General features: G+C 46.7%; 1 protein-coding gene across 3 annotated transcripts in view; it reads left to right on the plus strand.

Annotated features, from left to right (window-relative positions):
• The window catches only part of EYA2 (EYA transcriptional coactivator and phosphatase 2), a 253,650-nt gene that overhangs the window by 52,543 nt on the left and 178,774 nt on the right, over positions 1–22,333 (plus strand). For 2 of the 3 annotated variants that reach the window (XM_043479365.1, XM_043479367.1), the window contains exon 1: positions 13,849–14,001. The exons of the other annotated variant lie outside the window; for it this stretch is intronic. The gene's annotated coding sequence lies outside the window, so the exon portion shown is untranslated. Of the gene's footprint in view, positions 1–13,848; positions 14,002–22,333 lie in introns of those variants that run through there. 3 annotated transcript variants of the gene reach the window in all.

Here is a 22,333-nt window from a genome sequence, read left to right on the forward strand (position 1 = left end):
AGCATGTGGAACCGCCTGCCCTGTGTTTTTCTTTGCCTTTGAAACCTCAGGAAGGAGTTGTGTGGAAAGGATTGTAAGAAAACAACGTTTAAAAGGGCCCCTCTGGCCTCACCTACCAGATACAGGCCAGGTCAGCAGCCTGCACGCATAGCCAAGGTTGTAATGTGCCCACAGTTTGCTCCGATTTGTTAGATGTTTCTATGGGTATCATTCTGGGAAGTGCTACTCTTGACTTTGACTGTTGAGCACTTACTATGCACCCGGCAAAGTACTTGGTGTGTATACACTCGTTTCATATCACAGCAACGCTGGAGATGGACACTATTATTACCACATTTTACAGCTGAGGAAATGAAGGTTGAGAGTCTCCTCAACCCCAGGGACAAACCTAGTAAGAGAAGTCGCTGGGATTCAATCTCAGGACCTTCCGCTTCAGATAGTAGCTAAGATTTACTGATGTGTTTACTGAGTGTCAAGTCCTGCCTGGAGCACTTTGCATTCATTTATTTAATGCTCCCAACCACCCTATGGACTGGATCCCTTTATGATTCCCATAAAGAGAATTGAGGCACAGAGAGGTCAAAGAGGACCTTGTCCAAGGTCCCACGCTGAGCTCCAGTGGTCTAGCTCTTAAGCCCTATGCTCCGGTGCAGAGATGGGCAAACAGTGTCTCAAGGACCAGATCCAACCCACAGCCTGTTTTTGTGAATAAAGTTTTATTGAGACACAGCCACACCCATTCATTGACATGGAGCTGCGTTCCAACTACAGTGGTAGGGTTGACCAGTTGCAGCAGAGATGATGTGACCCACACAGACTAAAAGGTTTACCCTCTGGCCCTTTAGAGAAAACATTTGCCAACCCTTGCTCTCAGGCCTCCTCTGATCACCATCCAAACATCTGAGCTGAGGGACCCCCACAGCCCGCTAGATTTGGGGCATATGTTGTAGTTTTAAATAAGTTGATCTTTTTGGCAGCTACTGGAAAGAAAATCTGCATCCTAGGAGGTGTTGTGGAGGTGCCCTCAGAGCTGATTTCTCATCTCCATCATGTTTCTTACTTTAAGATTAGGCCAGCAACACAAGTGCAGGCTCCTCCTCGGCCCCCAGGGAAGGGAGAGGAACATAAAGAAATCTGAGACTCTTTTCCCTTGCTTCATTTAATCCCAGACAAGCAAGTAAATAAGCAAATACATAAGCTACTAGTTCAGGTCATCCTAAGTGCTTTGGAGAAAATAAAACAAGGTGACCTCTACACCCAAGCGTTCTCCATACTCACTGGGGAATTTTTTAGAATCCTAGTATTCAGTCTTTACCCCACAGAAATGCCTGATTCAGTTGATGTGAAGTCAGGACTGGGCATTAGTTTAAAAAAAAAAAACCACTCAAGGTGGTTCTAAGGTTCAGGAGAGTCTGAAGGTGGGTCACAGGTGATGGTGAGACAACATTCATGGGGTGGGCAGGCAGCTTCTCTAAGGAGGTGGCCTTTGGCTAAGCCAGATGAACAATCGAGAAGAGGGAACAGCATGTTCAAAGACCCAGTGGCAAGAGGGCATATGATGCCGGGGGTTCAGCCTGACCAGAGTTTGGGCTGCCAGGAGAGGGTGAGGAAGGATGAGCCTGAAGGGCTGCCAGGACCTGGGCCTGAGAGTTCTTTCTGAAACCAGCGTTGTTCAGGCTGCAAGTCTGAATGCCTCGGTGGGTCGTGAAATCAGTTTAGTGGGTCACAGCTGGCCCTGGGCAGGGGGAGACAAAGAATAGAATAGAAAATATTCATGTGTGTTGCCCATGAGGTCAGTGTGGTTTCTCGAGACTTTTATTTCAAGTTTTATAAAAGCGTACCCTGCCCGGCATTGAAAAATGTGTTTCTTACTGTGCGTCTCCAAGATTTTGAAAGCCACTGTTTTTCGTCCCTGTGAAAGTCTGGAACTGAGCCCGAGGGCAGTGGGGAGTCATTAAAGAGGTTTTAGTAGGGGCACGACAAGGTCAGATTTATGTTAAAATCTTACCCGAGGAACATGGAGAAGGGATTCAGGGAGGTGGGCCATGGAGGCTGGGAGGCGCCCCCGGGGGCTGCTGGGCTGGGCCATCAAGAAGCGAAGATGAAACCCAAGGGGTGTCCAGGGTGCGGAGGGCCTGCGGGTAGCTGTCGAAAAGATGCATGTACCCCCAAGAAGTGCCAGGGGAGTGGAGGGACTGGAAGGTTGGAAGGTTGAGTTTGAGATTCTGCCTCCCAGCCTTCCCTCAGGAGCCTTGACCCCAACTTGTCACCTTTCCTGTGGCCCAGGTATCACATGCATGACGGAACTAGGGCCCTTCTTTGAACACTTCCTCTTTGCCAGACACTCTGCTAAACACTTTCAAGTATTAGCTCATTTACTACCCTCATAACAACCCATTGGTAGGTACTATTATTAGTCATTCCCATTTTATAGATGAAGAAACTGAGGCCCCAAGAGGATAAGGGCACAGCTATGATCAAGTTGCACAGCTGGGATCCCAGCCAGGCGGTGCAGTGCCAGCATCAGCAGAGGGTCCATGGGAACCAACAGCTGAGGGCTGTCAGGAGGATTCAACTAGCGATACATTCAGGGAGTAATGCATATATAGCAGTGACTGGCTAGAGCTTGGTGAGAGATCGCTAAATAGCTGTTGGTGCTATTGCAAAGTGATAGAGCAAATCAACAGTAGAGCTGGGGTTCAAACCTGCATAACTAGAGAACAGAATGGCAGCTCCAACTGCCAGGGCTCAGATCCCACCTCTGCGGCTGCCCCTCTGGGTTGCTGACACGTGGGACCCGCGTTAGCTCTCATTTAGGCCGTCACTGTTGAGGACTTAGAGCTGAGTCTGGCCTGCGGCAGTGACCCCTTTCCAAGTGTGAGCTGTCAGTGCAACTATCCAAACAGGAACACAAGCCCCAAGGCCAGGGTCGGGGTTCAAGCTCATTGTAGCCAGCTCACTCCTAAGCACATAAAGCCCGGTTTAAGAGAAGCCAAGACACCAAGGTTTATTTCTCTTCTGCCCCCTCAAACCCTTAATCCCTTCTCTCCACCCAACAGTGGACCTAAATTAGAGCGTCAGGCCCAGGAGGGACTCGGGAAGGGGCAGCCTCAGAGAGCGCTACAGACTCACAGCCCCCAGGGGCCACGTGGCCTGGGCCGCTCCCGAGTCTGACCTGGTCAGCCGCCTCCTTCCTGTCTCATCTCAGAGAACTGTTTTCCTTGGCGTAGGACGGAGACAGGTGACCCCACCTCGCTGGTTCAGGCCCAGGCTCGTTCAGCCTCTCAGACACTTGGTCGTGGCCTCTTGGCTTCCCTGCGGTTGGCACAGCCTTGCCCGCCTTGGCTCCTGTCCCCCGTGCCGTCCCCTGAAAGTTCAAGTGGCCCTTTCTGGAACGTGTTTGTCCGGTCAAGGTTGACAGACTCCCCAAGCCATCTCTTGGCTTTTGTGGGAGACTCTGGCTGCCAGGCTGCTGTGGACATTTCTCTCAAGCCTTGTCTTTCTTGGGCTGTGAAGTTAGCTAAAGAAGCAGGGGAACCGGCTGAAAGCTGGCACCCGTGTTATCCAAGACAAGGCAGATGAACGAACTGTAATTTCATGGATATAGCACCTGGTAAACATTTGGAGAACTTTAAAATGCAATATACAAGCTCTTCTTGACAACCAGGATATGAACCTGGCAACCTCTTACAGTCTCTTAAATTTGTTCACTCATTTATTCACTCATCTGTTTATTCAGCAGATATTTATTCAGCACATATTCTGTGCCAGGCTCTGTCCTAAGCACTTGGGATAAATAAGGAACAATCTAGTTATGGTCTCTATTCTCATGGAACTTATTAGGTCTCAAGCTGCACCATCCAAAAGAAATGTAGGTTGAGTGAAAAACACAAACCACATGTGTAATTTGAAGTTCCCTAGTAGCCAAATTAAAAGATAAAAAATAAGTGAAATTAATAGTATGTTTTTATTTTACCTAATGTATCAAAAAACAATCAAATGAGTCAATCCCAAAGGAAATCAACCCCCAATATTCATTGGAAGGACTGATGCTGAAGCTGAAGTTCCAGTACTTTGGGCACCTGATGCAAAGAGCCGACTCATTGGAAAAGACTTTGATGCTGGGAAAGATTGAGGGCAGGAGGAGAAGGGGACTACAGAGGATGAGGTGGTTGGATGGCATCATCAATTCAGTGGACAAGAGTTTGGGCAGGCTCTAGGAGATGGTGAAGGACAAGGGAGCCTGGTGTGCTGCAGTCCATGGGGTCGCAAAGAGTTGGACATGAGTGACTGACTGAACAGCAACTGTATGTAAAAAATTAGTATCATTTCAATATAAGCAATACTTTTACAATTATTGATGCACTGTTTTACATTTTTTTTGGTATTAAGTCATAGAGATCAGGGTGTGTTTGACATAGCCACATTTCAAGTGCTAAAGAGTCACACATGGCTCACGGCTGCTATGTAGGACATAACAGGAAAGGGAAGCATCAAACAACTAAATTTTCAGCTAATTGTTCATTACAATGAGAATAAACGCCATGATCAAAAAGTGCACGGTTCAGTGAAAACTAATCTAGTAAGGGTGGGTGGTGGTGGTCAGGGAAGGCTTCCTGGTGGCAGTGACATTGTGACATTCATGCAAAAATTCTAAAGGTGGAGGTGGGTGGGGCGAGCATCCAGGGCAGAGGTAATAGCTGTGCATAGAACCCGAGGTAGCAAGGCGCTTGCTGCTTTTAAGGGACAACGGGTGAAATACCAGTGTTGCTAGAGGGTAGAGTGGTGAGGGACGTGATGGGAGAGAGTGAGAGGGTCCCCTGAAGTGGCCAGCATTTGTCTGGTGCAGGGTGAGGCTGCATTACTGAATGTCAGCTGGCACTTGGAGGGGCAGCCGCACCTCCTAGTTATTCCACATGTCGAGAAGTTTGGCTTGGCTGGTGTATTGGATTCCTCCAGGACAGCCTGTGTGGATAGCTCAGCCAGTAGCCATTGCTCCTCTTCTGGACCAACAGACCCCCAGTCTTGTTGGCCTTGTGCTCGGGCCAAAGGGATAAAGGATGACTAGACTAAGCCCCTTTACCATGAGCCAGTTCTGACTGATGAGACATAAGGCCATGTATGCTGGACGATGCTGCTATAGATGGTTCTCTGAGAGAAAATGAAGGGCTGAATGCACCTTTCCCACTTCTTCCTCCTTTGGATAGGTCATCCGAAGCTGTGTTGCTTGGACCTGTGGCCTGTGGCATCTTCTGCCCACGGGAGAGGCCAAGAGATATGCTGACCTAGTGGGTGTGTCTCAGTCCTTAACATTCTTGACCCTCCTGGGCTGCCGTTGCCAGACGTCTCATGAATTGCAATGACGAATTCATCTATAGTTTCCTGTGAGGTGCCCTGTGTGGAGTGAGCAAACATTTACCTGCGGCTTACTGCATGCCAGGCCTTCTTCGCAGCGCTTTATCTCACTTCATCCTCTCAGCATCTCTCTTATCCAGGTTGTACAGGTAAAGCCAGAATTCACTCTCAGGTTTTTGGGCTGTTTTAACCACCTTTCGTTTTTGCCTCTCCGTTTTTCTAATGTGTTCATTTGCAAAGTTTCTTTTTCCCCGCAGAATGGCATTGTTCTAAAACAGAGTTTCTCCTTGGCACTTGGGACATTTGATTCTTTGTTGTGGGGGCGTCCTGTGCCTTGTAGGATATTTAACAGCCTCCCTGACCTCTACCACTAGATCCCAGTAGTACCCTCCCGCGGTTGTGACAATGAAAAATGTGTCCAGGCATTGCCAAGTGGCCCCTGCCGGACAAAATCACCCCCTCCCCACTGAGAACCTCTGCTCTAAAAAATGCTTCACTGGACCTCCCTGGTGGGCCAGTGGTTAAGACTCCACGTTCCCAATGCAGGAGGCACGGGTCCGATCCTTGGTTGGAAAGCTAAGATCCCGCATGTTACTGGGCACGGCCAGGAAAAAAACAGAAAGAATGAAAGATGTTTTAGTGCCAGTCACCTGGTTGGCTCTTTGTGCAGGCTGATTAATCTTTCTGGTCTTCAGTTTCCTCTTCTGCAAAACGATGGCCGGGGCGGGGGCAGGGGGGTACAATATTATTCATCTTATTTATTTTGAGGATTACATGAGCCAGTGTATGGAAAGCAACTAACATAGTGCATGGTATACAATGAGCTCTTTCTCAGAGTGAAGATTTGGCTTAGATGTCCCTCTGTCCTGTCTATCTTTAGCTAACAGGAACTGCTAGCTGGATTTTACTAGTAAGAGTGAATCCCATGCTCCAGAGTAAAATCTACCAGGATGTTGATTCTGGGAGTCAGGGGTGCCGTCTATCTTGCCCCTGCCCCAAGTAGACTCCTGGGACTTCGATCTGTACCATAGTAGGTGCTCACAGCATTTATTGAATGAGTAAGTGACTTAAACCCTTGTGAATATCTACAAAACTATTCTTTTTAATGCCCCTTAAGGCTTCTCTTATCTTTCTTTGTATTCATTTTTTCTTTGTTTTTTTTTTAACTGGGTATTTTAAAAATTATTTTTAGTTTGTTTTTGCTGTTGTTGTTCAGTCATTGTGTCCAACTCTCTGCAACCCCATGGACTGCAGCACGCCAGGCTTCCCTGTCCATCACCAACTCCCAGAACTTGCTCAAACTCATGTCCATCGAGTCGGTGATGCCATCCAACCATCTCTTCCTCCCTCTTCCTCTTCTCCTCCTGCCCTCAATCTTTCTCAGCATCAGGGTCTTTTCCAATGAATCAGGTCATCGCACAAGGAGGCCAAAGTATTGGAGCTTCAACTTTGTATTGGAGCTTCAGCTTCTTATTGGAACTTCAGCTTCAGCATCAGTCCTTCCAATGAATATTTAGGGTTGGTTTCCTTTAGGATTGTTTTTGCTATAGCTGTGTTTTAACCATCCCAGGAATTGTAGATCCTGAGGATTCTTTGGTGCTGCTGTGAGCTAAAGAATCACCAGCTGGACCAGCCTAACTCCAGAGCCTTGAACCTGCTTTAGTCACTTCCTTGGTTTATTTCAGCCTTCCCTGGTGGCTCAGCTGGTTAAGAATCCACCTGCAAAACAGGCAACCCCAGTTCGATTCCTGGGTCGGGAAGATCCCCTGGAGAAAGATAGGCTACAGACTCCAGTATTCTTGGGCTTCCCTGGTGGCTCAGCTGGTAAAGAATCCACCTGCAGTGCAGGAGACCTGGGTTCGATCCCTGAATTGGAAGATCCCCTGGAGAAGGGAAAGGCTACCCACTCCAGTATTCCGGCCTGGAGAATTCCATGGACTGTATAGTCCATGGGATTGCAAAGAGTTGGACACGACTGAATGACTTCCACTCACTGACTTATTTCAGCCCCATGAGGCACCCTTTGGCCCTTTGATTTTTCCTCAGCAGCTTCTGGCTGCATATTAAATCTTGCCAGGGGTAAATCTCAGCAGAGGGGGTGTGCTTCAAGCTGTTGGGTTTAGGATCCATGTCAGATTTGGAAGTCCTTTCCTCTTTTGTGTACAAACACCATTATAATAAAACTTCTTATTACATGTAAGGAAAAAAAGGATGCAGAGGGTCACACCTGTCCCTGAAATCTAATCCAACCACTGGGAGAAAACAGGACTGTGAATCAGGATGGCGTTTCCCTCCCTGCACCCGTTTTATAAAATGTATCTCGTGTTCTTCCATCGGATCCTGACGGTAGTAACTACAATCCAGTGTGAGTAGGAACTGATATTTTTCTCGAGTGGCCACCATTTTGCAAACTCCTGTTTCCATTTCTCCGCTGGCCTCCACTGTGGAAATGAGGGCTGTCTACTTGCTTAAGTGTATATGTAAGTGTTTAGAGTCATGGTTCGTGATCAGGGCCCCAGGGCACGTTTGGCAGTGCCTGGAGACAGCTCTAGTTGTTACGACTTGGAGAGGGAAGTGCTGCTATTATCAAGCAAGGATGAGGACCAGGGTTGCTGTGAAAGAGCCTACAATCCATAGGCCAACTCCACTCAGAAAAGAGTCATCCAGCCCCAAATCTTAAAAGTGCACAAGCTGAGAAATCCTGAGATCAGTAAAGGTCCATTGCTTCATTTATTAAAATGGAAAAAAAAAAAATGAAATGGACATGAGAGTCCGTAGATTGGGGAATGACCAAATAACCTTTTGTACATAATTTCTATGGAATAACTGGGCGTTCCATATTAAAAATTAGGTGGTTCTATGTGCATGTGCATGCTGCGCATAGTGATGTTGAAAATTGCCCACGGTATATTATTTACATAGTATTTTTGGCTAAAATAAATTAAAATCTGCTTTAGTAATATTAAGGAATTTTCTAGGCATGATAGTATTATGTCTGTGTTTTTGAAAAAAGATTGTGGGTTTTTTCAGAGATTCGCTTACAGATAATATTTACAGATGAAATTTTTCCAGATGAAAGTATATGTTGGCTGGGGTTTGCTTCCAGGTAGTATGAAAGAGGAAGGAGATGGATGAAAAGAAAGCTAGATTGGCCATGAGTTGGTTTTTGAGGCTGGGTGCTGGGCAGAGGGAGGCTCATAAGCTGAGTCTGGGTATTTTTGTGTATGTTGGGATTCCACATAATACAAGTTGCTACACATATACACATACACATGCATACATAAACGCATTGAAAGAAATCTGGTAGGAGATACATAATAAATAGGTGTAGACAGGCAGACAGGCTTCCCAGGTGGTGCTAGTGGTAAAGAATCTGACTGCCAGTTCAGCAGACACCAGAGACACAGGTTCAATCCCTGGGTCAGGAAGATCCTTTTGTGTAGGAAATGGCAACCCGCTCCAGTATTCTTGCCTGGGAAATTCCTTGGACAGAGGAGCATGCAGTCCATGGGATCGCAGAGTTGGACACGACTGAGCATAGCATACCACACAGACAGACATAAATTTGGTTCTGTGTAACAGAGAACTGAAATCATGGAGGCATAAATATCCTAGAAGTTTGTCTGTCTTTTATGTAAAAATCTGAGCTGATATAGATAAATGCGTCTATATTTTTATATAAGATAAATATATTGTTTTTTTGTAAGGTCATCAGAGAACCAGACTCCTTTCATCTTGCTGTGTCATCCTTAAAATGCTGCCCTTTTCCTTGTGGTCCAAGATGACACTCTATCACATCAAAGCCTAGCAAGTAAGCATGGGAGAAAAGGGGAGGTTCACCCCACTTTTTAAAGGACCTTTAAAGTGTCACATGCATCACTTTTGATTCCATCCTGACCATAGTTTAGTCACTTAACCACAGCCTCACCACAAGGAAAGCTGGGATATTCATTCTGGTGCCTGTATGCCGTGCCTGGAATCACAGATTCCTTGATTGTAAAAGAAGGGGAAAAAGGAAGAATTCTGGGGATCACTTAACAAACTCTACCACGGCTTACTTCAAACTGTGAAGGATGGTTAGTACAGACAGGTGAAACTATGGAGGACCTCATCTTTTTCCATTATATGTTGCTTTAATCAACTCATAATCAACTCAACAAATCATAAGCAATTTGTTTTTATTTTGTAAAACAAAAAATATAAAAAAGCTATTGATAAATGGGCATACTGGATTCTTGTGCATAATGCTGTGAGGCTGTAGGGTGAAAGTATATTTTGGCTGGGATTTGCTTCCAAGTACTATGAAAGAGGAAGGAGATGGATGAAAAGAAAGCTAGACTGGCCATGAGTGGTTGTTGGGGTTGGATGATGGGTAGAGGGAGGTATTCAATATTCAATATCCACTGTCTGTGTAGTGCCAATTTCAGTGACTATACGCGATGCTAGGGCTTCCCCGGTGGCTCAGTGGTAAGAAATTCACCTGCAATGCAGGAGATGCGGGTTTGATCCCTGAGTCAGGAAGATCCCCTGGAGGAGGAAACGGCAACCCACTCCAGTATTCTTGCCTGGAAAATCCCACGGACAGAGGAGCTTAGCAGGATACAGTCCTTGGGGTCGCAAAGTCAGACACTGAGCGACTGAACACGCATGCAGACTGCGTGCTAAGGATGCTGCCTGAACAAGACAAAGCACGTCCGACAGTGAATCAGTAAACACGCAACGTGTGTTAAGATCCTGATCCGACTTGGAAAGACAGCAGGCCCGGGGATAGAACGTGGGGAGAGGTTGGCGTGAGGGGGAGAGGGGTTTGATACTCTGATCAGGGAAGGCGTCTCTGAGGAGGCGACCTTTGAGACAGCACCTGAAGTCAGGGAGAGCTCTGGGAAAGAGAATGTGTGGCGGAAGGAACCAGTGCAAGGGCATGAGATGGTTTGAGTGAAGCAAAATAGTGTCCCTGCATTTGAGGAAAAGACAGACCTTCTGTTACTGAGCCAGGTTCTTGGACTCTTCAATCAACAGGAGTTGTTAAGAGGCCAGACGAGAAATTCAGGCAGGGCTTTCCTGGGACTTATGCTGCATGAGGGAGGGGAAATACGTACTAGCAGGTGCCCTTGCTCGCTCCCTGGGGGAGTAGGTCCCTTAAGTGGGGTGGAGGTAGGGGTGGGTCCAGGGGTCGGGCCAGAGGTGTGGCTTGGATGGCCTGCCCACCCCGTTGGTGGTGCTGTGTGCGGGGTCCCGGCACCTAAGAAGTGGCAGTTGGCTGTTTGGTCTCTTTGTATCTTGCTGTTCATGATCTGTCCCAGCTGCGCATGCACGCGGTTACTGCAGTTACTTTTAGTCCCTGTAGTTTCTTTGTCTTCCGTTGCCCAGAGGAAGTGTTTGTCCAGGTGCAAGCAGTGCAGCCAAAGGTCCCAGGCCCGGCCTGTCTCACTCCTAGGAGACGAGATCGGAGGGGTGCTTAGCACCCACATCATGCGGGACCTTGGATCTGGTGTTATATTAAGCCGTTTAGGTGTTACTCTTAAGTCTTTATGGCCAAAGGTGGTTTTTCCTAATTATTTGCAGTTATTTTCAAAGTGTGAAAAAGCGTTCCACTGACACAGTATCATGCAGTGGAAAGAGGTTCTGTTCAGCACCCAGTCAGCTCTGGGACCTGAGGACATGTATTCAGCTTGTTGGCCTCTCGATTTCTTTATCTGGAAGGGTGGAAAAAAGAGGAGTTTGTGTCCTGTTCCATTCTACGATCTGTACAAGCAGTAAGTCAGCCTCACACTAGCTCTGGTGGTGCCATTTATCCCCATTTGACAGGTGAGAAAGTTGAGGCTGAGAAGTCAAGCAAGATCCCATACCCCTGGTAAGTGGCAGAGCTGGGATTTGAACCCAGACTCCCAGGCCCCCGAGGGGGCCCTGCTCAAGTCAGCCCACTGTTCTGGCCTCCTGTTGGCTTGGCCCCGCTCACAGGCTGATTGGGAGAGGGCAGTGAAGAAAGATTTGTGGCAGCGGTTTGGCAGCACGTAGACGCTGCACAGATGTATTCATATGATTGCAGTACTCTCAGATAACTCTCCTCATTCAAAATACATTTTTAAAAACTTCCAAACCCCTAATGAAATCATTGATTCGGGCCATGAGCATGAGTGGATGAAAACATTAGAGGAAAGGTGTGGGGAAGCTTCACACTGGACGAAGCAGGTGTTTCCACCTGGTCTCACTCTCCCGTCTGAGCATCTCTGGAAGGGTAGGGGGACACCTGGACACCATGCCCCCCTGATGCGAGGCGATGGGAAGAACTCAGCACTGCTCGGAAGCCTTGCTCCCCCACCTGATTAATCCGAGCCTAATCTCATTTTAAAGTGAAATCATGGGAAATGAAGTAGAAAGAGAAATAATTAACAACACCATGAGGAAGCAAACAGATAATTCCAGAACATGAGATGGTCTACAAGACAACTCACCTACTTCGCCAACATGTCAATATTCTGTTAAAAAAAAGAAAGGAAGGGGGAGGCTATTCTAGTTTAAATAAATGTAAGAGATAGACTAGGCAAATGTGATGTGTGGTCTTTGTTTAGACCTTATAAACAGGTATCTTATAAACCAGTTAAGGGCATGTGGAGACAAGATTTGAAGATGAACAGTGTTCAAGACGGCACCAGGAAGTGCTGTGACTTCTGTCAGGCGTGATCATAGAAAGTGTTCAGATTTTTATGATACGAATGAACTTACAAAACAGAGACAGACTCAGACTGAGAGAAGGAACTTAATCGTTGCCGGGTGAAAGGATGGGGAGGAAGCGATAGTTAGGGAGTTTGGGGTGGACTTGTACAAATTGTTATATTTTAAACAGATAACCAACAAGATCCTACTGTATATGTAACACAGGGACCTCTGCTCAATGTTAAGCAGCGGCCTGTATGGGAAGGCGGTCTGGGGGAGAATGGATACATGTATGTGTATGGCTGAGTCCCCTTGCTATTGACCTGAAACTATTGCAACATTGTTAATCCACTATACCCCATTACAAAATAAAAAGTTTTTTTTTTAAGTGTTCAGATTTTTAAATGATGTTCTGTGGAGAGAGGAGACTTCAAGAATTTTTTAAAAACACTTTACCGAAGAGAGAAAAAAAGAAGCTTAGAAGAGACACGTGTGGTGAGATCTTGAAAACGGCTGAATCTGAATGGTACACAGCGATTCATTTTACTATTTTGTCTGCTTTTGCGTATGATTCAGATTTTTCATTAAAAAAAAAAAAAAACTTACAGCCCTCACTGCAAAATCATCTTACCAAAAAAGGAGGAAAAAAAAACCCCTCAGTCTATGAAATTGCATAAAATTGAGCTAACCTCAACACAAGAAGAAAAACATTTTAAAAAACTCATGAATCACGGCATGGCCCATTCAGTTTGAGCGTAACGGTGTAACTAAAAGAGATCCATCATTAGGGAAGATTAATTTTGAGACATCTGCTGCCAGCGTGGCAGATGGCAGTCGAGTAGAGCTTTCAGAATCAGACATCCTGGCTTTAAATCCTTCTCTGCTACTTGTAGTTGATTCTAGACAAGTGACTTCAACTTCCTGTCCTTGCTTTCCTTATCTGTAAAATGGGATCTAAGTTCTGCCAATCTCATGGGGGCTATTGGGAAGATAGAAAGAAAGAAAAGTGAAGTCACTCAGCCGTGTCTGACTCTTTACGACCCCATGGACTGTAGCCTGCCAGGCTCCTTCCTCCATGAGATTCTCCAGGCAAGACTACTGGAGTGGGTTGCCATTTCCTTCTCCAGAGGAGCATCCCAACCCAGGGATGGAACCCGGGCCTCCCACATTGCAGGCAGACTCGTTACCATCTGAGCCACCAGGGAACCCGGTTTAGGAAGATAACATGAGGTCAAATCTGAAAAGGCCCTTAAAACAGTGCCTGGTTCCTAGACAGGACTCACTGCCTGAGCATTACTGTTTTTCAGTTTCATAGGAGTCAGTGCTTCATGGAGACCCAACTAAGGATTTGGATAGGATGAAGATATTCTAATATTTATTTTTAGAATTTCTTTTCTCTTTGGGCTGTGTCTCAGCTGCACTTCTCGGGCTATGCGTTGCGGCATATGGCCTTCTCCAGTTGTGGCTCACCGGCTCTATAGTTGCAGTGCTTGGGCTTAGTTGCCCTGGGCCATGTGAGAGCTCAGTCCCCCGACCAGGGCTGGAAGCCACGTCCCCTGCACTGGAGGGCAGTTTCTTAACCCCTGGACCACCAGGGAAGTCCCTCTAATCTTTTGTTTCTAGTACTGTTTCTTTTTGCATTTCTCCACTATCTTTCTCCCACCCCTCCCTCTTCCTTCACATTAAAACGTTCTTGCTCTGTGACCTCAGAAGCAGTTTCTCAGTGGTTTAAAACAGGTCCACGCCATTGCGGTGGACTGTGGTTGGGTGAGTAAGAGGGAGCGGGGCAGTGATGGGCAGCAGGGCTGGTGTGGTGTCTACTGAATGCAGGGACTGGACTCAGCAAAAGGCCTTTGCCACCCAAGGAACGCTGCCTGCCGCCGGCTGCCGCTTGCCTGCCTGCTGGGGAGGTCCCCGGGCTCCCGGTGGCCTCGGAGCCCTTGGTGTTGTTCCCCAGCCACTGCTGGCGCGGGCAAGCCTTCCCTTACAGTAAGAGTCCCCACTGTTTTGCTTTGTACCTTGTTTTGTTGGTTTGGGTTGGAGTCTTTTTTTAATGGCTCTGCATGAGAAATATTCTATAAAGTTCTGCATTTTGCTCCAGGGCTGTGCTGAACCCAACCTGAAATCAGGGGAGTGTGTGTGGTCCCATCTCGATTGTCACCACACGTTGGGCGCTTTTGTGAAGTTTGTCTCTTGTGGGTCTAGTAAATATGGGAAAGCGCACTGTAAAATGCAAGCATCTGACCTTGAGTCATTTTTTAAGCCAATCTCCAGCGGTCATGTACTGTATGATTCTATTTATGTAGTATTCTGAAAGTGACATTTTAGAGATGAAGAAAGGGTTAGTGATTGCCAAGGGTTAAGGGTGTTGAGGGGGGTGAAGGAGACTGCACCTCTGAATGGGGTGGCACAAAGGAGATCTTTGTGGTGATGGGATAGTTGTTTCTTTTTTTCGGAGGGTTCTTTTTAAAAATATTTATTTGACTACACCAGGTCTTAATTGTGCATGCAGGGTCTTTGATATTCGTTGTGGAATGTGGGATGCTTTTTAGTTGCAGCAGGCAGGGTCTTTAGTTGTGGCGTATGGGGTCTAATTCCCTGACCAGGGATCGAACCCAGGCCCCCTGCATTGAGAGTATGGAGTCTTAGCCCCTGGACCACCAGGGGAGTCCCAGAATAGTTCTCTCTTGATTGCATTGGTGGTTACATGAATCAGCAGATGAGATAAGATGACACAGAGATACAAACACACTGTCCCAATGTCAGTGTTCTGGTTTTGATCTTGTACTATGATTATGGAAGATATAATTGTGGGTGAGGAGGGAGGGAATTGAATCAAGGGTACCCAGGACCTCTTTGTACTTTTTTTTTTTTTAACAACTTCTTGTGACTCTGCAATGATCTCAAAATAAAAAACAAAACTGGATTCTCCTAAACAATGGGCCCTTGTTTTACATGGTATTGGGGCTGAGAGAAGCGTAGTAAAAATTCTTCCATTGACTGTTTTTATTCTGCACCAAGTTCACATACAAGATAATTTATCAGACCTGACTAAGTCTGGGGCTAAGATTCAAGGCTCAGGCTGGTTTTCCTTTCTGACATAAGACACAAGGCTTTCCTTTCTAAGATAAGAACTTCATCTGCTTGACTGAAAGATGGTAAAAGGAATGGACTGCTGCTGTGGGGCAGATGCAGATAATTGCTGCGTCTTCCTAAGAGAGTTTTGGATAAAGGCCTTCCCATCAGGGAATGGAAACAATACAACGTGTGAAGATAGGACAGGGCCATTGGGCATATAAATTTCGATCAGCCACTCCAAGGCAATTTGCCAATGTCCCTTACAATTTTAAAGGCAGACCCCGCAGTTTTACTTTGGGCTATCACCCCTAGAGAACTACATGCTTGTGCTCCCAAGAAGACCCAGCTCAGGCACTGCGGCATTAAGTTATAACAACCAACCTTAGGAGATCTGAGGGCTGACCCAGAGCCCTGGGAATCCCATGCAGCAGTTAAAAAGAATAGGCTAGATCTCTATGTCATTGCATGGAATGAACATCAAGACATTTTCTTATTAGAGCCAAAAATGTCCTAGAATAGGATGTTCAGGGAAATAACATTAATAAAAACATATTCGTGAAATACATTTATGACAGTACTGTGTGTATTTAAGGATATAGTGGGTGTTTTGTGTGTTTATGACTAGAACAAGGTCTGTGAAGCTCTTCCTTGTATTGGTCATTGTGGATGTAGCTAATGGGAGATAGTGACCAGAGGTGCCCTTGCATGCATGCTAAGTCACTTCAGTCGTGTCCGACTCTTTGTGACCCTATGGATTGTAGCCCACCAGGCTCCTCTGTCCGTGGGATTCTTCAGGTAAGAATACTGGAGTGGGTTGCCATGCCCTCCTCCAGGGGATCTTCCCAACTCAGAGATCGAACCCACATCTAAGATGGCCTTAGTTTTATCTACAATTCTAAAATTTATTGAAATGTTTTGAGATATTAGCTGGGTCCTTAAAACTGTATCATAAAAAATTAGAGTAATATAGATAATAGTCCTGTAATAATAGATAATAGAGATAATAGAGCAGGAGGAGATCCATCTATGTGGCTGGGAGATCTGACCCAGCTATCTGGGGTCACCCATTGATGAATGCCAACTAGGACTGAAGAGCAAGTCAATCTAGAATGGCAACTCTGTGAGAGCAGGGAACTTGTCTGACCAATTTGACACTGTATCCCCAGTGCCTGGAACAGTCCTTGGTCTTCCTAAAAAAACTGGGCGGGCGGGGGGAGTAAATTAGTGAATGAGTAACAGTTTTGATTTTTGGTGTATGATATGAATAGAGTCATTCAAAAAACTAAGATCATGGTATCTGGTCCCATCACTTCATGGCAAATAGATGGGGAAAAAGTGGAAGCAGTGACAGACTTTATTTTCCTGGGCTCCAAAGTCACTGCAGGTGGTGACTGCAGCCATAAAATTAAAAGATCCTTGCTCCTTGGAAGGAAAGCTATGACAAACCTAGACAGTGTGTTAAAAAGCAAAGATCACTTTGTCAACAAAGGTCTGAATAGTCAAGGCTGCGGTTTTTCCAGCAGTCATGTATGGATGTGAGAGTTGGACCCTAAAGAAGGCTGAGCACCGAAAAACTGATGCCTTTGAATTGTGGTGTTAAGACTTTTGAGAGTCCCTTGGACTGCAAGATCAAACTAGTCAATTCTAAAGGAAATCAAACCTGAATAGTCACTGAAAGGACTCATGCTGAAGCTGAAGCTCCAATCCTTTGGCCACCTGATGGGAAGAGCTGACTCATTGGAAAAGACTGATGCTGGAAAGATTGAAGGCAAAAGGAGAAGAGGACAACAGACGATGAGATGGTTGGATGGCATCATTGACTCAATGGACATGAGTTTGAGCAAACTCCAGGAGATGGTGAGGGACAGGGAAGCCTGGCGTGCTGCAGTCCATGGGGTCGCAAAGAGTCAGGCACGACCTAGCAACTGAACAAGAGCAACATGAATAGAGGCAGTGATTCTAAATGACAGCTTGACTCGGTGAATGAATCAGTGAATGAATTTAGTGTCAACTGTGTTCCTACTTTACCAGCCTTCTTCCTCGCATTTGGAGAGGAGACAGAAAGTACCTCATTCATCTGGGGTGATGGTTCCCTCTGTATCCCAGCCTCGCCCCGCAACTTCTGTTAACTGACATCTTCCCCACTGTAAAGGGGGAGACAGGGTGGAAGGATGGAGATGTGGACAGGAGGAGAGGCTTGTGACTGTACCAGTCCGCAGGTGGCATCCTTCCCCCTAGATGTGGAAGTCGTCTGTGGGGACAGCAACCCCTGAATTTCACGGCACTTACAGTTTATTCTTACACTGAACACCAAAGACGTGATGTGCATGTATCAGAATGGGAGTCACAGTCTTCTAAGACTGTGCCACTCAAAGGTAGTCTGTGGACTTGCACTGCCAGTGAAATAGATACCTTCCAAGATTTGTGTCCTGTGGGAGAAATGTCTTCTACATCGGGTAACCCCAGGCCTCCCGTTGGCCTCCACTGACTCACGTGACCATAACCCTTGAGCCAATCACTAGACAGAGGGATGGAGGATGCAAATGGCCAGTCTCCGGGCCTGTCAGTCAGCCCCACCCAAGCTACATGCACAGAAAGTGGGGGAGAATCAGTTCCCCTAAAGAAAGGAAAGATGCTGTTGCCACAAGACCCACCAGGACCAAGTGCCAGGCACCCTCTGCTCCCACCATGTTCTTTCTTTCTTAAGTGATAACTTTCTCCTCCATGCTGTGACTCTGGACGTGTCTGCTTTCTCTTCCTGCTTTCTAAGCTCCACGTGGGACTACCAAAATCCCTCTGCAATATGTACATGTGTGAAATCATCTCGTCATATGCCTTAAACTTACGTAAAGTTTCAGTTATATCTCAATAAAGCTGGAAAAAAATTAAACTAATGGGACCTGGAAGCAGGAACACCAAGTACATGATAGCCAGGCAGAACTTAATAAGTGTGACAACCATAATTAACAAACACCTGTATCATTTGCTCAGGAGCTTTTGGACACTTCTCCCTTCTGGGATGGCCTGGGGATAGTAGCATCCAACATCCATGTACTTTTAAATTTTTTATTTATTTTTGGCTGTACTGGGTCTTCGTTGCTGCATGCGGGCTTTCTCTAGTTGGGGCGATCGGGGACTACTCCTGGGCTTCTCATTGTGGTGTGCAGGCTCTAGGCTCGTGGGCTCAGTAATTGTGGCACACGGGCTTCATTGATCCACAGCCAATATCCACGTACTTCTGATCATGTCTACCTACAGTGCTAACGCTGGCAGGAAGAGTAAACCAGGGGTCTCAAAATCCTTTCCTAGAAGGGCCAGGCAACGAATGTAAATGAGTGTCCTGTCCAGAGCAGTGACAATGACTGTGACCAGCACGGTGTTTGGAATATATAACAGGCGGTAAATAAGTAACGTTTATTCATACAGCACATCCATCCATATTACAACAAGTATTTATTAAATAGTCATCAAGAACCAGGCCCTGCAGGAGATCTGGGGACTGTAGTGGTGGACAAAATAAAATCCCTGCCATCAGGGAGGTTGTAGGCTGGTTGGGAAGACAGATGGAAATTAAATAGTCTAAAAATTGTTATAGTGACTGGCGTGTGAAAGAGAGGGCATGGGTCCCTGGAAGGCGCCGGGGGGGAAGGGTCTGTACTCAGGGAAGGGTAGTACCCCAGATCCCTGAGGAAATCCTGCTAGAGCTGAGACCCCCAAAGGGCAGGCGGAGGGGAATGGTATTCCAGGCAGACGGAACGGCATGTGCAAAGGCCCCGTGACAGAGAGCGTGGGGGGAGAGGAAGGCCAGCACCCTGGAGTGAGACAGTGAGCGAGGGGAAACTGCATCAAGGCTGCGCTCAGAAGTTTTTCCTTTGTTCTAAGAACAATCAGAGGTTTTAAGCAAGGATGAAGTGAAGGCGGCAGGTTCAGATTTATGTTGTCAGAAGTTCCTCTGGCTGGCACGCAGAGAACAAGCTGGAGGGAGGCCAGAGTGGCCCCAGGGAGGCGGCTCGGAGGCCGGCGGTAGTTGTCCAGGGCAGAGAGGGTGGCGGCTTGGCCCTGGGCGATGGCCGTGGGGGCCGGTGGGGAGAAGCTCACAGGTTCCGTGGATGTTAGCAGGTACACTTGACAAGCCCGAATAATGGATTGGACATGAGAGCTGAAGGAGGGGGAGGAGGGGGGAAACCCTGGGCTTTTTGTGCGACGAGTGCCCATCCCCACCCCGCCTAGGCTCCGGGAAACGGAGGTTGGGGGGCAGAGACATTTCACGATAAGCAGATGTATTTTGAATGAAATCAAATGGGGTGTAGGCAGCCAGGAAGGTCCTGGTTTGGGCCACAGCTGTTGCCCCTCCAGAAGCTGGTGATCGCTGTCGGCAGGTTTGGATTTCTAAGCCCCCGAAGGCTGCCGGGAGTTGGCCCTAAGGGCTCTTTGGCTGACTGGCCATCTGTCCTCTGCATCCAGCAGGCAGAGCCCCTGTTCTCAGCCAAGGTAGAGTGTGCTCGACAGGGGGTGTGGAAAGGTGAGCTGCCCGCCCGCCTGGGACCCTCCATCTGCTTTTGATGCTTCCCAACCTTTGAAGTCACCCCCGCCCCCACCCTCCAGCTGTCATCTCTGGGGCTCCTCCACACTCCCCCAGAGCTTCTCCGTCCCCGGGGACACCGGTGGTGACAAGGATAACAAATGATGGCAAGCCGCTGGCAGCGGCAGAAGGAGGAGAGGGCAGAGGGCGGGGACTTGGGCCTCTTTCTTCTTTCTCATTCCTCCTGTCCCGGTTCTGAAGCTGCTGGGGTATCGGGATTTTGCAACAGTGCAAAGCAGGACAAAATTTTGTTTGGTAAATGAATCCTGTGCCTTCACTTCCTTTCCCTGCCTTCATGAAAAGGAAGCTGAGTCTTTCTCTTCCCCTCAGACTCTTATGACAAGCCTGATTTCTCTCTAACCTTTGCTGCAAAGAGAATAAGCCAGTGTCTTCTTTCAGGTAATTGTAAGGGGTGGAGGAGAAAGCGAAGGAAGTGTCCCCCAAAACTGTGAGAGAACTGAACTAACTCTGCCTGTCAGACCCTGATAGGAACCAGTGGTTTCCAGATAGTCCTCAAGGCAGTTCCCAGCATCGACCACTGTGTCTTTCAAGCTTTTGTCTGTGTGAATGCAAATAATGTCAGTAATTACTCTTTATTGAATACACACTCACTCAGGCCTTCTCTGACAAAATGTGCAGAACAACCTCCTTGAGAGGGTATTATTATTTTCTCCATTCTGTTGCATAAGGCTCAGAGAAGTTAAATAACTTGCCCAAGGTCACAAGGCTCATAAGACACAAAGCTAGGATTTGAACCCACGTAGCAGGTGACAGAGCCGGCTTAGTGGGTGTTGGAGCTGGATGGACCCTGGGTTTAAATTCTGACCCAGTTTCACTCGCAAGCTGTGGTTAAGAGCACACTTCCCAGGTGGCTCAATGGGAAATACAAGAGACCTGGGTTCAATCCCTGGGTCGGGAAGATCCCCTGGAGAAGGAGATGGCAATATTCTTGCCTGGGAAATCCCATGGACAGAGGAGCCTTGATGGGCTACAGTCCATGGAGTCACAAAAGAGTTGAAGATGAATTAGTAACCAAACAACAACAACTACATGGTTAAGAGCACAGACGCTGGAGCCAGACCACCTGGTTCTGAATCCTGGCTCCCCCACTAACGAGCAGGTCACTGTCTTAACCTCAGCCTCCTCATCTCTACCCACATCACTGCATTAAGGTGAGCTGATACATGCAAAGAGCTCCTAGCCCCAGAGTCAATGATCTTTAAGTGTTAGCTGTTTTTATTTCTATTGTCTATAAAATGAGTGCTATAATGGGGCCAGGTTAGGACCTTCAGAGCCCTCAAAACACCAGAGAGATTAGTGCCACTTCCTCTGATGCCTCAGGTAATTCAATAATAAAACAATATGACCCATAAAACATGAACACAACATTCACCCTGTGCTGAAATTTACAAAGCTTTCTTTTTTTTTTTTTTTTTTCCTTAAGATCCTCAGGGCACAATAGGAAATGTTCACCAAACAGGAATGATTCATCATCCTGTTGGGAAACATTGGGTTAGCCAAAAAATTTGTTCCCTGAATGAACTTTTTTGGTGAACCCAATAGACATGGATAATCCTATTTCCCCAGGTGGTTGAGCGAATTAAAGGAGATAATTAAGGTAAAAATTATCAAGGAAAGTGCCTGGCACATAACAGGTGCTTGGGACATAGGAGCTATGGTTAGAATTTTTGGAAGGGTTTCTCTCACTTTATGTTGCCTTGAACTATTCATGTTGCTCTAGTTTGTGGTTAATGGTTTGCTTCTATGAGATAGCAGTGCCCATAAGCTCTAGGTGGCACCAGGAAAGAACAATAATCAGGTTCTTAACTTGGGGTCCTGTTTGGTGTGTGAGGACTAACATTTTTTAAATATATTGCATTTATTTTAGGGACTACTTTTTTTTTTTTTTGGCCATACTGGGCAGCTTGTGGATCTTAGTTCCCTAACCAGGAATTGAACCCAGATCCTCAGCAGTGAGAGCACGGAGTCCTAACCACTGGTGTGCCAGGGAAGTCCCGGGACTAACATTTCTATTGCTTTGACGTTGCTGCTGCTGCTGCTGCTAAGTCGCGTCAGTCGTGTCCGACTCTGTGCGACCCCATAGACGACAGCCCACCAGGCTCCGCCGTCCCTGGAATTCCCCAGGCAAGAACACTGGAGTGGGTTGCCATTTCCTTCTCCAATGCGTGAAAATGAAGTCACTCAGTCGTGTCTGACTCTTCGCGACCCCATGGACTGTAGCCTACCAGGCTCCTCTGTCCATGGGATTTTCCAGGCAAGAGTACTGGAGTGGGGTGCCATTGCTTTCTCCGTTGACGTTGTTAGTGATGTTTATTTATTTTCCTCCTAAGGATGGTATGTTTGTACTGCTCTAGGTATGTTTGAATTTTAGATCTTGCATTACCTAACAAAGACCCTAATGCAGTGCATTGAATGTAGTTATTGATAAATTGAAGTTTAAATCTATCATTTTTTTCTATGCGTTCCATCTCTTCTTTGTTTCTTTTCTTTCTTGCTTTCTTTGGATTAATCAAGTATTTTTATTATTCCACCTTCTCCTGGATTAGCTTGTTGGCATACATTTATTATTTTTATTCTCTAAGCAGTTACCCTAAATATTATAGAATGCACCCATGATAAATCTTTACAAGTTTACTATAA

This window comes from Cervus canadensis, chromosome 10, assembly GCF_019320065.1.
Source record: "Cervus canadensis isolate Bull #8, Minnesota chromosome 10, ASM1932006v1, whole genome shotgun sequence".
In the NCBI taxonomy this organism is placed as follows: Eukaryota; Metazoa; Chordata; class Mammalia; order Artiodactyla; family Cervidae; genus Cervus; species Cervus canadensis.